Source organism: Papaver somniferum, chromosome 7 (assembly GCF_003573695.1).
Source record: "Papaver somniferum cultivar HN1 chromosome 7, ASM357369v1, whole genome shotgun sequence".
NCBI lineage: Eukaryota > Viridiplantae > Streptophyta > Magnoliopsida > Ranunculales > Papaveraceae > Papaver > Papaver somniferum.
Window position 1 is genome coordinate 260,395,643 of NC_039364.1, and position 11,681 is coordinate 260,407,323.

Genomic DNA, 11,681 nt, shown 5'->3' on the forward strand with positions numbered 1-11,681 from the left:
CTCCAAAAGGCACAAATGTATACGGAGCCGGTCCAGAGCCTTTGAACCTTGACGGATCAAACTTTTCTGGATTTGTGAAATACTCAGGATCTTGTGTGTCGACACTACACTCCAACATATCTGTCAATTTACAAAAGGTTTAACAGTGATCATCTGATCAAATACAAAAGCAGCAACGTCCCCTCCAATATTTGTATATATACATCATACGTACCTTTCTTCCCTTTGGAATGAAATATCCTGCGTATGTAAAGTCAGTAATGGCTTTCCTGATGGAAACTGTAGCTGGCGGTGCGAGTCTTAATACTTCACAAGCCACGTTCCCACGAGTACTTCATGTTTTGAATATCAGCCAAGTTCAGTAACTCTCCTGGACCTTTCGCCTTGGCGATATTGATTTGCTCTGAAAATCCAAGAAAGATTAATATAGAACTCAAGCATGCTGCAAAATAATAATAATAATACTCTTAGGCTAACTACTCATCAGAGCAAGCTGCTGCTTTAGCAGTTGACCTTACTTACCGATTCTGACTGCATCATAGATTTCCGGAAGCTCCGCAAGATACTTGGTAATATTTGTTATAACGACACTGTTTGTGTCATAGGCAGCTGTTAGCATGGCAACCATTTTATCAGCCATTGTCTCTACATCATCATTCTTGGCATCGGCGTTGTCATTATCATTGTCACGGATCATATGTGATAATACATCTTGCTCATGAATATTGTTAGCAGGCTGCTGCAAATTATTGTTTTTCCGTTTATGGACAATTGACATGATTTCCTTTCGTATGACCCGTGAAGCTTTAATTGCACGGTTGAGTCCTGTTCCAGGAAAATTTATTTGTAGAGAGAAAAACCCATTAACAATAGGAATGAATTTTTTCAGCAACTCGTTGATTTTAGCTGGATCATCTATACTTAAAAACACTTTACATGCTATGGTGAAGCTGTGTTTCTTCGCTAAAGGGTAGACGGTGATCACCTCGTTGTCTTTCTTGCTATCCCAACTCACCTCAAAATGTTTCCTTGTGATTGAATCTATGATACCTACGAGTTTCTTCAACTCCAGTGATAAAATCATTTTCCTAACTTGTTCACTTTTTTCTAGATCAGTAAAAGGAAAGATCATCCCCATGGTTGATGGCATCGAAAACTCTACGTATTTGGAATGATTTGAAAACAAAAATTTGTTACTAGTAGCACCACAAAAACAAACAAATTTTTCACCCAGAAATGAAGTAGTGAAGATTTGGGATGAATACTTGATAATCCTATCAAAGAAGAATTTCTCTGGGATACCAATTTGACTGCATTTAAGAAGCGCAAGACCTTCGCCGATGATCGGCCAACCCGTGCTTCCCAGTGGAATCTTACCATCTGAGGCATTACGAGTATTGGTGGTTTTAGATGTGATGAGAAACTTGAAGGAGAGGATGGGTAGTAGAAGAATAATTAAGATGGAGGAGAGGAAGAAGATGAAGAAATCCATGACAACTTAAGTTGAATTTATTATGATGAGTATTTGTAATAAAAAGAAATAGATATTAGATATTAGATATATAGTCTGCTTTCTAATATAGAAATATAGAATACACTCATCTATAAAGTTCAGAAATTCTAAAAATTAAGACCTGTTGTGATTTCTTTGTTGTGATTTCTTTATCCCATAATGAATATTAAGCAACTAATAACCAAACATTGTTGGTAAACAGGATATTGTTCATTTAGTATCCGAAAATTAGAGAACAAGAATTAACTTCTTATCCAGGACATATATTATTATACGTATGCACTAAAACTAGTACTAGATAAAGGACGTGGGAGAAAAATGAGAATTTTATTTCTCTTCTTATTCTCTCGTTACATAGGACTGATGGGCTATTTATAGCCTGTACGGTGTGCACTAAAATGAATCATAAAGTTCCACGTGTAAGCCCATATGGCAGCACACCGAATGCCATGGGTTATGTTTATCAGTAGTCATACTTATCCCAAAGTATGTTTATCTTTAGGCCTTGTATAGGAACAATGCGGATAGTCTTCATGGTGGGCCATCATAGACAGAGTGTCTACATAACACTCCCCCTTGGACCACCATTTCTAAGAATGTTGCCTCATTAAATCTTGTCGGTAAAACTCAGTGGGACAAAATCCAGTCGAAGGAAAAAGAGTACAACATCGCTAGCTTCAAAGTGATGACGGTAGTCACACATTTTCTCCCGTTGCCGAAATCGTGTCAGGAAAACCATTTAGGAAAAACCTGAACTTGGAGTGAGATTGGTCACTGTCATGAAATGCTTCCTCTGTCAAAGTTGCGCCAGGAAAACCATTTAGGACAAAACCTGAGCTTAGAATGAGGGTGGTCGCCGCCACAAAATATTTTCTTTGACAAGATTTACGCCAGGAAAACCACTTGGGATAAAACCTTAGCGCCGAGAAATACTTCCACCATAAAAAAATTGCGTTAGGAAAAACATTTGGGGAAAAACCTGAACGCTTGTGCCAGGAAAACCGCTTGGGACAAAACCTGACCACCAAAGTTCAGAATAATGCCGACGTCGAAGAGCATGTTGCCTCGTTAAAAACCTCGTCTGGAAAACCACGTGGGACAAAACCAGACCAAAGGAAAGAGTACAACGGACGTCGCCCAATGACAGTGTTGGATACGCATATGCTGCCTCGTTAAAACCTTGACAAGAAAAACCCCTCGGGACAAAACCTTGATGAAGGAAAAAGAGTACAACGCGTTTAAGCTCAGCCAAAGATTCTACGAGTTTACTCCCCCTGAAGCATGACTTCTTAAAGCGGCTGGTGGTGCAAACATTATATAGTCTTCGGAAAACCGCTTTACCATTTGCAGTTTGTGGAGGACTGACTGCGGGTCTTGTGTCGGTTGCACAATCGCCATTGTTCACCTTGCATTTAAATCCTCAGTCCATTGCGTACCAATTTCCCGCTTTAACTTCAGGCATAACAATGAAAGGTCTTTTGTAAACTCATAAATATTGTAGAATCAATTTCAGCATCTAAAAGTATAACCTGCAAAATAAAAGTAAGAAAACACAAGATAATGCATGCATTATATCCATGTATGGTACTTCTGGACCATAAAATTAACGTACGTATCAGATGGATCGATCATTTCCCAGTAATGTTGCTAATTTAGAAGCACGATAAGTATTACGAGTATCAAAACTAGATACTCTGGTATATACAGGAAAGTTTTATTATGCTAGCATGAGCTCGAACTTCAGGTCGATCAAATCTTTCGATTTCAGCGAGATCTCAAAAATCTAGTTCAAGCGTGGATTTTAGTGCTACTAGAAGCCAAAAATGATATCATCATTTCATCCGGATTTTAACCTTATACCAAGAACATAAAATACACAAAGTATTGTTCATAAGATTCTCCTATTCAAAATGGTGATTATGACTAAATTTCAAGCCTGACATAATTCACAACGTCGGGTGGCTGGCTGCCTGAGTCAGAGAACCTCGAATACTTCAGGGTTTCATTACAATTACTAGTCATAACAAGATGCAATATGAGTCCTTCAGTGACTACCACGCTAAAGTGCATCTATATTAGGAGAATATTTTTTTGTTTTACAGAACCAATCCTGGGGGTTCAGCAGGAAAAACCCTCAAATCGCATTTTACGCGATTATTTTATTCTCTCTGCGCTTCATTTCAAACACCAACCTGTAATTTTCAGGCCTTACAATTTTACGGTGTGAGTCGGATCCGAACTTTTGCGCTTTTTCGAGAGATTCCATCCTCTACCTTATTTTGAGGGGAATAGACTATATGCCTACCAATCACAATGTCGATGTTCCTCTGCAGAGGGGTACATAACCACCATTGTAAATAGATAATCGACAATCATATACAATCTAACACATTCTCTAGTGCATGCACACTTAATAAAAGTTTCACAGACTGGTACCAACGCCACTTCAGGGGCATTATCATCTCCTCATTTTCAATGAGGGGTTTCAAACTTAGAGAATGCGAATCATATTTTGATAGTCTCCACGAGCACTGTCTGTAGTCTCTCTTCAAGAATACTACATATTAGAAAAAGTGATTGGACTCTCTTTTGAGAGGCATATATATGAGGCAGTTATTCAGGCCTCAAGCGTGTTTGAATACACGACTTGGTCATTGCGAGATGCATGATTTAACCTGCTGTGACAACTTCTTGTCTGCATCCTCAAGCAAGTGACAAACAAAAGTTTCCAAGAGCTACTGCAGTTATTTGTTTTAATCATGAGTAATGTCCAACACCTCAATTACATCCAATATCTTGGTGTGAGAAAACAAACTGAGATAGTTTCACGCCAATATTAGCGGCAGCCAAACTTTGTTTGATCAGGATAAACTTAATCAGATAACCTGTTGAATTGTCGACATTGCTTACTACAACCTTTAGGTGGTGTCTGTCATCTTTATGACTTCAAGGGAAAATTCCTTAAATTTGTCGACATAATTCGTGCCATCTTCAGGTGGCAGTCTTTCTCCCCTGGTTTAGGCGGGAAAAACCTTTTAGGTTATCATAATTTGCACCATCCTTTTATGGTGACGTTTCCCCCTGACTAAAGTGGGAGAACCTTAAAGGTTATCAACCCTAATCTTGCCAAACTTCTGGTGGCGGGTTGTCATGCCAACTTCTGGTGGCATTTTAGTTTTCCTGATCATGGCGGAACATTACTATCTCATTTCTGGAAACTTCTGGTTCCATAATTGCCTATTTCAAAGGCAATTCTGCTCATGATAGTTTTGGGTTTTAATTTAACTACACAATGGTATCCCAAAAACAACTGCGAGCTCGACAAAAGATGAGACATTTCATCACGTTCCTTTTGGCGGCTTACTTCCTCCCCCTAACGGTGGGAATACAGTCTCATCTTCAATAAGACATTACCAACACATTTTAAATGTCTTATGAATCGAAACCAATATATATAGCTGGGTACGTATGGACCAAACACGTAAATTGTAAGGTTGCTTCCCAAGACATAATTGATGGTAAATAGTTGGTCGAGCAATAAACTAAAGATGCTTAAGCAAAGAACTCAACTAGACATGTCGAGTGCGCACATGTGCTAATATATGCTCGATACAACACCAACTGAAGGCAAAGCATCAAAGCCTATCAATTTACCACCAAGATAAATGGACTTAAGTGGAAAGTCCAAAAATGGATACGCAACCACAAGATTTTCACAAACAGTTTGGCAAAATCTAACATCACGTGTTAATATAACAAGAGACCATCTAGTAGACGTGTCTATCAATACATAAAGTATTGAGTAATTTCCATATGCAGGGTGAATAAGTCCTGCATATGACACCTTGAATCCTTTCTAGGGATTAAAGTTGGTGTTTCAGCAACGGGTTACCATAATGTTAATGTTAATGGAATTTAATAATAATTGTCTCTGGGACCAAACACAATTTACATCCTCTGTAATAGAAGCTTCAGGTTCTGTAAAGGATGTACATGAGCATTTTTAATCGTCTACTCATCTTGGTAGAACTTTGGTGTCCATACTGATCATGCCTGAGCATGAATAATTCAAGGGTCATTAAACTTCTGGCTAATGACAATGTGGAATTCGACTGTTCGAATTCTCCTATGGTACACCCCATAAAAAAAGTCTTACGTTTCTTTACGATGTGCTTCTGGCACAAAAACAAATGAAGTAACAAAATACTCCATAAAAATGCTCGTTTGTCATTTCAAGGTGGTAACGCCAAATATTCAAAAACTCAACAGATTCTTCAGAATCCGGAATATTGTAAGGCGTTAATAAAGATGACTGTTATACCTCCAATATGATACACGCTCTTCCGGAGTCGTCTATCATATTATTCGAACCGAAATGGCATTTCACATTTCCCAAACCTCTACAAGGTTACAGAAATGGTTCGAAAAAATTTGTGTTTGTTGTTCCCTTGTTTAGAGACAAATATCTCTATCGTCTATTTAAAATGAATAGATTACTTCAGGAATCCATATCCGATGTCACATTTGGACGAGAGACATACATTAATAGGTCATTAACAATATCATTACGTAACCATGGGCTACTTCGGGAACCCAAAGACCACTTCTGGAGTCTAATATGATTTTTACAGGAAAACCACAAATTACATGTTGGACTGCTTCTGGAGTCGGCAACATCTCATGGATTGCTTCTGGAATCCATTACTTACAAAAAATAAGCAAAGAAAACAAACAAAACTTAAAACAAAGGATAAACATCAAAACACATATGGTACTAATACAATAACAATAAATCTCCAACTTCGTCACCTTCAGAGTCAACGAAATATTAATTTACAAGTGTACAAATGGATACACTCTTTTATGGAAAATTTTCCTACTCGGTCACTTCAGGGACCGCAAATAGGAACGACTAGCACTTTTATAACGGGTCACTTCTGGGACCGAACGTCTAGGGGACCGTGCCTTTTGCATCCATACTATGCTAGACGAAATTCCAGCTTCTGGTGGAATTATTTCAAAATCTCTGGAGATTATTTAGAGCAAGAGAAATTAAATTTATGTTATCCTCTAGGGATACAACAATTTCTCGCTTCGCCGGTATTAAAACCGCAAGTACCATAACAAAAATAATATAGTAGAAAATTATTAAAGTTTACGGAGTCGCGGTTCTCACCTTCCCGCATTTACCCAAAAACATCTGTATAAGTTTTCAATACTTGTAGAACAACTTGCCGCCATTAATAGTGTTACTACCCTGATCAATAGAAGCAACAGTACTACTATTCACATATATAATCAAAAACACAAATTCAACTCAAAACACAAATATAAATTGTGAGGTTGATTATATGGTTTGTGGATATCATCCCCGGCAGCTCGGCATAAACATCGTCGAACACTGGTTTATCAATTGGCGGCATCGAGCTATTCGTGCTGATAACGTGTTGTGATTTCTTTATCCCATAATGAATATTAAGCAACTAATAACCAAACATTGTTGGTAAACAGAATATTGTTCATTTAGTATCTGAAAATTAGAGAACAAGAATTAACTTCTTATCCAGGACATATATTATTATACGTATGCACTAAAACTAGTACTAGATAAAGGACGTGGGAGAAAAATGAGAATTTTATTTCTCTTCTTATTCTCTCGTTACATAGGACTGATGGGCTATTTATAGCCTGTACGGTGTGCACTAAAATGAATCATAAAGTTCCACATGTAAGCCCATATGGCAGCACACCGAATGCCATGGGTTATGTTTATCAGTAGTCATACTTATCCCAAAGTATGTTTATCTTTAGGCCTTGTATTGGAACAATGTGGATAGTCTTCATGGTGGGCCATCATAGACAGAGTGTCTACATAACAAGACCGAGTAAAAAACGCAAATAAAACCGACGGACAGATAATAGTGAGGCTCCTTTCTTCAAACAAACAAATAAAAAAATATATAAAAAAATTTGAGGACCCTACTAATTTTTCGGGGGAGATTACTGCTATAAAATCAACAATGCTTATTCCACCGCGGGTGGAAACCGCCAAAAACCCCGCACCTCACATCTCTTCTGTGGGACTCATATGTCCACCCCTGCTAATTCCAGCGGGTCCCAGAAGCTCTCTCACGCGGGATGTTTAGTGATGGAACCCGCGGTCAACGTAGCATCACTCCTATAAATAGTTCATTCGAAACATCACAAACTGCGAGCGTTTATTCTACTGCAAACGCCTCGACAGCCTTGATTTCTTTTTCTACATCGGACTTTCGTTTTGGATGGGATGGCAGTTGTCTACCATACTTTGAATTTGAAATCCCAATTTTCATCTCCTCGATTGTTGCCAATCTAGGGAACTCTTTTAGAAGGTTCATGTTTTAACTCTGGCGATGATACCAAGGACCGGCTATAGAGTATAGCCCGTCCCTATTTTTAACCCATAAAAAGATTTGTGTAAGAAAATTTGGAACGGTTTTTTGGGCACCATCCTATTTTGGTGGGGACCGTGATTTAATTTTTGGGTGGATATTAAAAGTAATTTTAAGTCATCCTTATCTAAGTATTTATGTTAATATCAAATTTACTCTTCGTAGTTAAATTAGTCAAAGTAGTGATTAGTTAGTGTAAGGATTAGTTAAAGAATTAAGTTAAATTAATTAGTGATTAGTGAGGTTAGATTAATTAGTCGAGTGTTTTTAGAAGAATAATTCTAGAGAAGAAGAAGAGGGTTTTGGTTTATTTTTTTTATTTATTTTTTTAAGATGGTCGATTTCGAAATGAGGGTTTCGGATATTTAGATGTACTTCAAATTTGGTTAATGTTGTTTGAATTGGCCAAAAATTTCGAAAAATTGAAAATTTTATAAACTGACATGGAAATAAAATTCGGCTACGGCATCTGAGGAACAGGTAGCCGAACTCATCTGTAAGTGTAGTTCGGCTAATGTTTCTGAAAACACAGATAGCCGAACTCAGCTTTATTGGAGTTTTTTCTTTCAGAGAAAAGTTTGGTTAGGAGAAAAAATAGCGACCTAACTGAACTAAAAGTTTGGCTGGGAAAAAAATTGAGACGTAACTGTTGATGGGGAAAAACGATTTGCTGGTTTTTTAGGAAAGTGAAGAGACGGCCATGCGGACGAGACTCCTCAACCGAGCAAACTGCTTAACCTCAAACAGATGATGCACTGCACAGGAGTGCTTTGAGTTCGAGATATCAATCTATAGGACTCCAGCCTAAACCAAGTCAATGGTCATTCCAGAGTCAATTCGGTCACGAAGAGGGAGATGGGTTGATCTGTAGAAGGGAAGCTGAGAATTGTGTGGGATCAATGATGATCAATGATTGTGGATGTTTCTGGGTTTCTGCAAATTGATGAACTGCTGAGTTCTGGAAATAAGTTTCAATCGAGAATTGTTCTGTCCTTCAGTCATCGATTTTGGACTTATATATATTGTCAGAATAGTGAACACATTGATCCCAGTAAGTGTGACAGTTTCTTGAGTGAAAGAGTGGGAAAGTGGGAGATCGTGGTAAAATCATGTCCATGTCGTGCGGAGACTTGGTTGATCATCCACCCACTACTTTGATAACTCCCTCAACCGCTAGCACGACTTACTCACATTTCTCATCGTGGATGAACACACATGTTATAGTCCTCCAGACCAAAACCCTAATTGATATCCCCCATGTAACGTGATTGATGTCTCACGAACGTGGAGTCTACAAAGCAGACGTGTATTTGATTAGTCAGTCGTTGACTTGATTATACAATGAGTCTAAGTTTTGTTGAATTGAGCATGATTGACGAATGACCAGTGATTCATGTCAGATGTATAGTTCTTATGTTGATATTGCTCGTCTGAGAAAATATTGTAAATTCGATGAATTGTTGAATATTGAATTGAATCAATATTGGCGGAATATTGATAGTTGGATCAATACGCATTTGAGCAAGTATTGCTCATTCAAAAAATTACTGAATATTGATAGTTGGATCAATATTCGAGCAACTGAGCAAGTATTGCTCAATTCGATAAATTACTGAATATTGATAGTTGGATCAATATTCGAGCAACTGAGCAAGTATTGCTCAATTCGATAGATTACTGAATATTGATAGTTGGATCAATATTCGAGCAACTGAGCAAGTATTGCTCAATTCGATGAATTATTGGTAACGTGACTCAATAAAATATTAATTAACATATCGGTAGCCCACCAAATATTATATAAGTAATCCAGATGTTGATTACTGGGTCAACATAAATTTATTAGTGTTTGAAATTGCTCAAAATCATGATTTGCAGAGCATTTGTTCGAAAACCCTAATTTTAATCAATTGTTCATCAATTGATGATTTATTGAAAATAGGCCACTGAGTGAACAAGTGACCGGATACATGGGATGATGGACGACCATGTAGCACCCAAGTGCTCGAGTGAGCGTGCACCAAAGTCCATTGTTGACTGGTTGGTGAAAGGATGATTAAATGCTGGTTTAATCACTTATTAGAATAGTGATCGTCTGAGCTTTAGGTGATAAAACCTAATTATGGAGAAGTGAGGGACCGTCCAAGGGAGCATAGAACTGGCCCTTGGTGGTGTGGGACCAGCTGACGGTCAATTAAGCAAATTCCAAGTTGGTTGGAAAGAGTTTGGACCCAATATGAGCAATTGAGCAAATTAGAATTGTAAAGATGTGTGGGACCGGCTCCTTGCAAGCCTTAGGTCCGGACTTGGCGGGTCAAGGAAGCATGTCCATGTCATCATAATGTCCGTGTCTCAGTCCTGAGAGTTTTGGTATTTTCTGGTGTGTGTTTGAGCAATATTTTGGATTTTCATAAGAGTTTGATCTTTGACTGAAATTCTTGATTTTGCTCGAATGAGCAAGTAAAACTTTGCTCGTTTGATCAATATTTTGAGAATATTAAAATAATAAAATTTTAATATTTTTCGTGAATAGCCTAGTCGGTGATGTGACCATTTGACTTTTTGGCTTTTTCATGGTTTGAGCAATATTTGAGCAAATATGGAAAAACTAGGGTTTTTGCTCAAACGGAGGAGTTTCATGAGATGAGGGAAATAATAATTGGGAAAACAAGGGATTGCAAAGTGTGGGACCGTCCATGGCTAGGGCATGACCGGCCGGCTAGGTAGCCGGGTCCCGTGACACTTGCCCCTATTTTTATTATTTTTCATCGTTTAAGGAAAATATGGAGAAACCGTGAGTTTTGCTCACACAAGGAAAGTTGCTCGAATGAAGGAGTCTTCATGAGATCATGAAAAAAAAAAAAAAAAAAAAAAAAAGGAAGAGACGTGGGGGACCGGCCACGGCGGCATGACCGTCTGGCCGGTGGGCCCGGTCCCTAGGCGCCTCTTTTATTTTTTATTATTATTTTCTCTCTCCTATTTTGTGTGGGGTTCCTCGTTTGTCCATATTTTTGAATGCTCATTCGTGCATTTAGGTACTCGTTCGTGCATCATTGTTGAGTACACTTGCACCATTTTCTTGGGGCTTACTCGATGATAGTTCAGACACCCGATTGTTGAGTAATTATTACCAATTCATGAAATTCAGCGGAGAATGATTCATGAAACGGAGTAATAATTATGAATTCTGCATCTGTTACTAATCCATGAATCCAGCCGGGGAATTGAGGGAACGGAGTAATGAGATATAATAGATTATTTTCTAGGAATTCAGTGGATGATTGTCACTATATAATTAATCTATTTGCAGAATCGATATGCAGCATCATACTCGTTCTGAATGGTGCATAGTCAGGAAACAACGTGCAGCGTCGACGTCCTGAAGGCGTTAAGGCCTCTAAAAAACAATGATGTCTAGAGAGCCGCCTGAATCTATACACGGTCTCTCTACAGAGTCAGGGATCAACCTGCAGCGTCGACGTCTTGAAGGCGTTAAGCCCTCTAACAAACAATTATGTCTAGAGAACCGCCCAATCGTTATTCTATGTAGAGGTGGGTCTCTCTATGTAGTCAGGGAACAACGTGCAACGTCAACGTTCTGAAGGCGTTAAGCTCTCTAACAAACAATTATGTCTAGAGAATCGCCCAATTATTTGATTCTACATATAGGTCATGATGAAATGTGCAACATCGAACGCTTAGCCAGGGAGGCCTTTCGAGAAACATGTTCATCATGG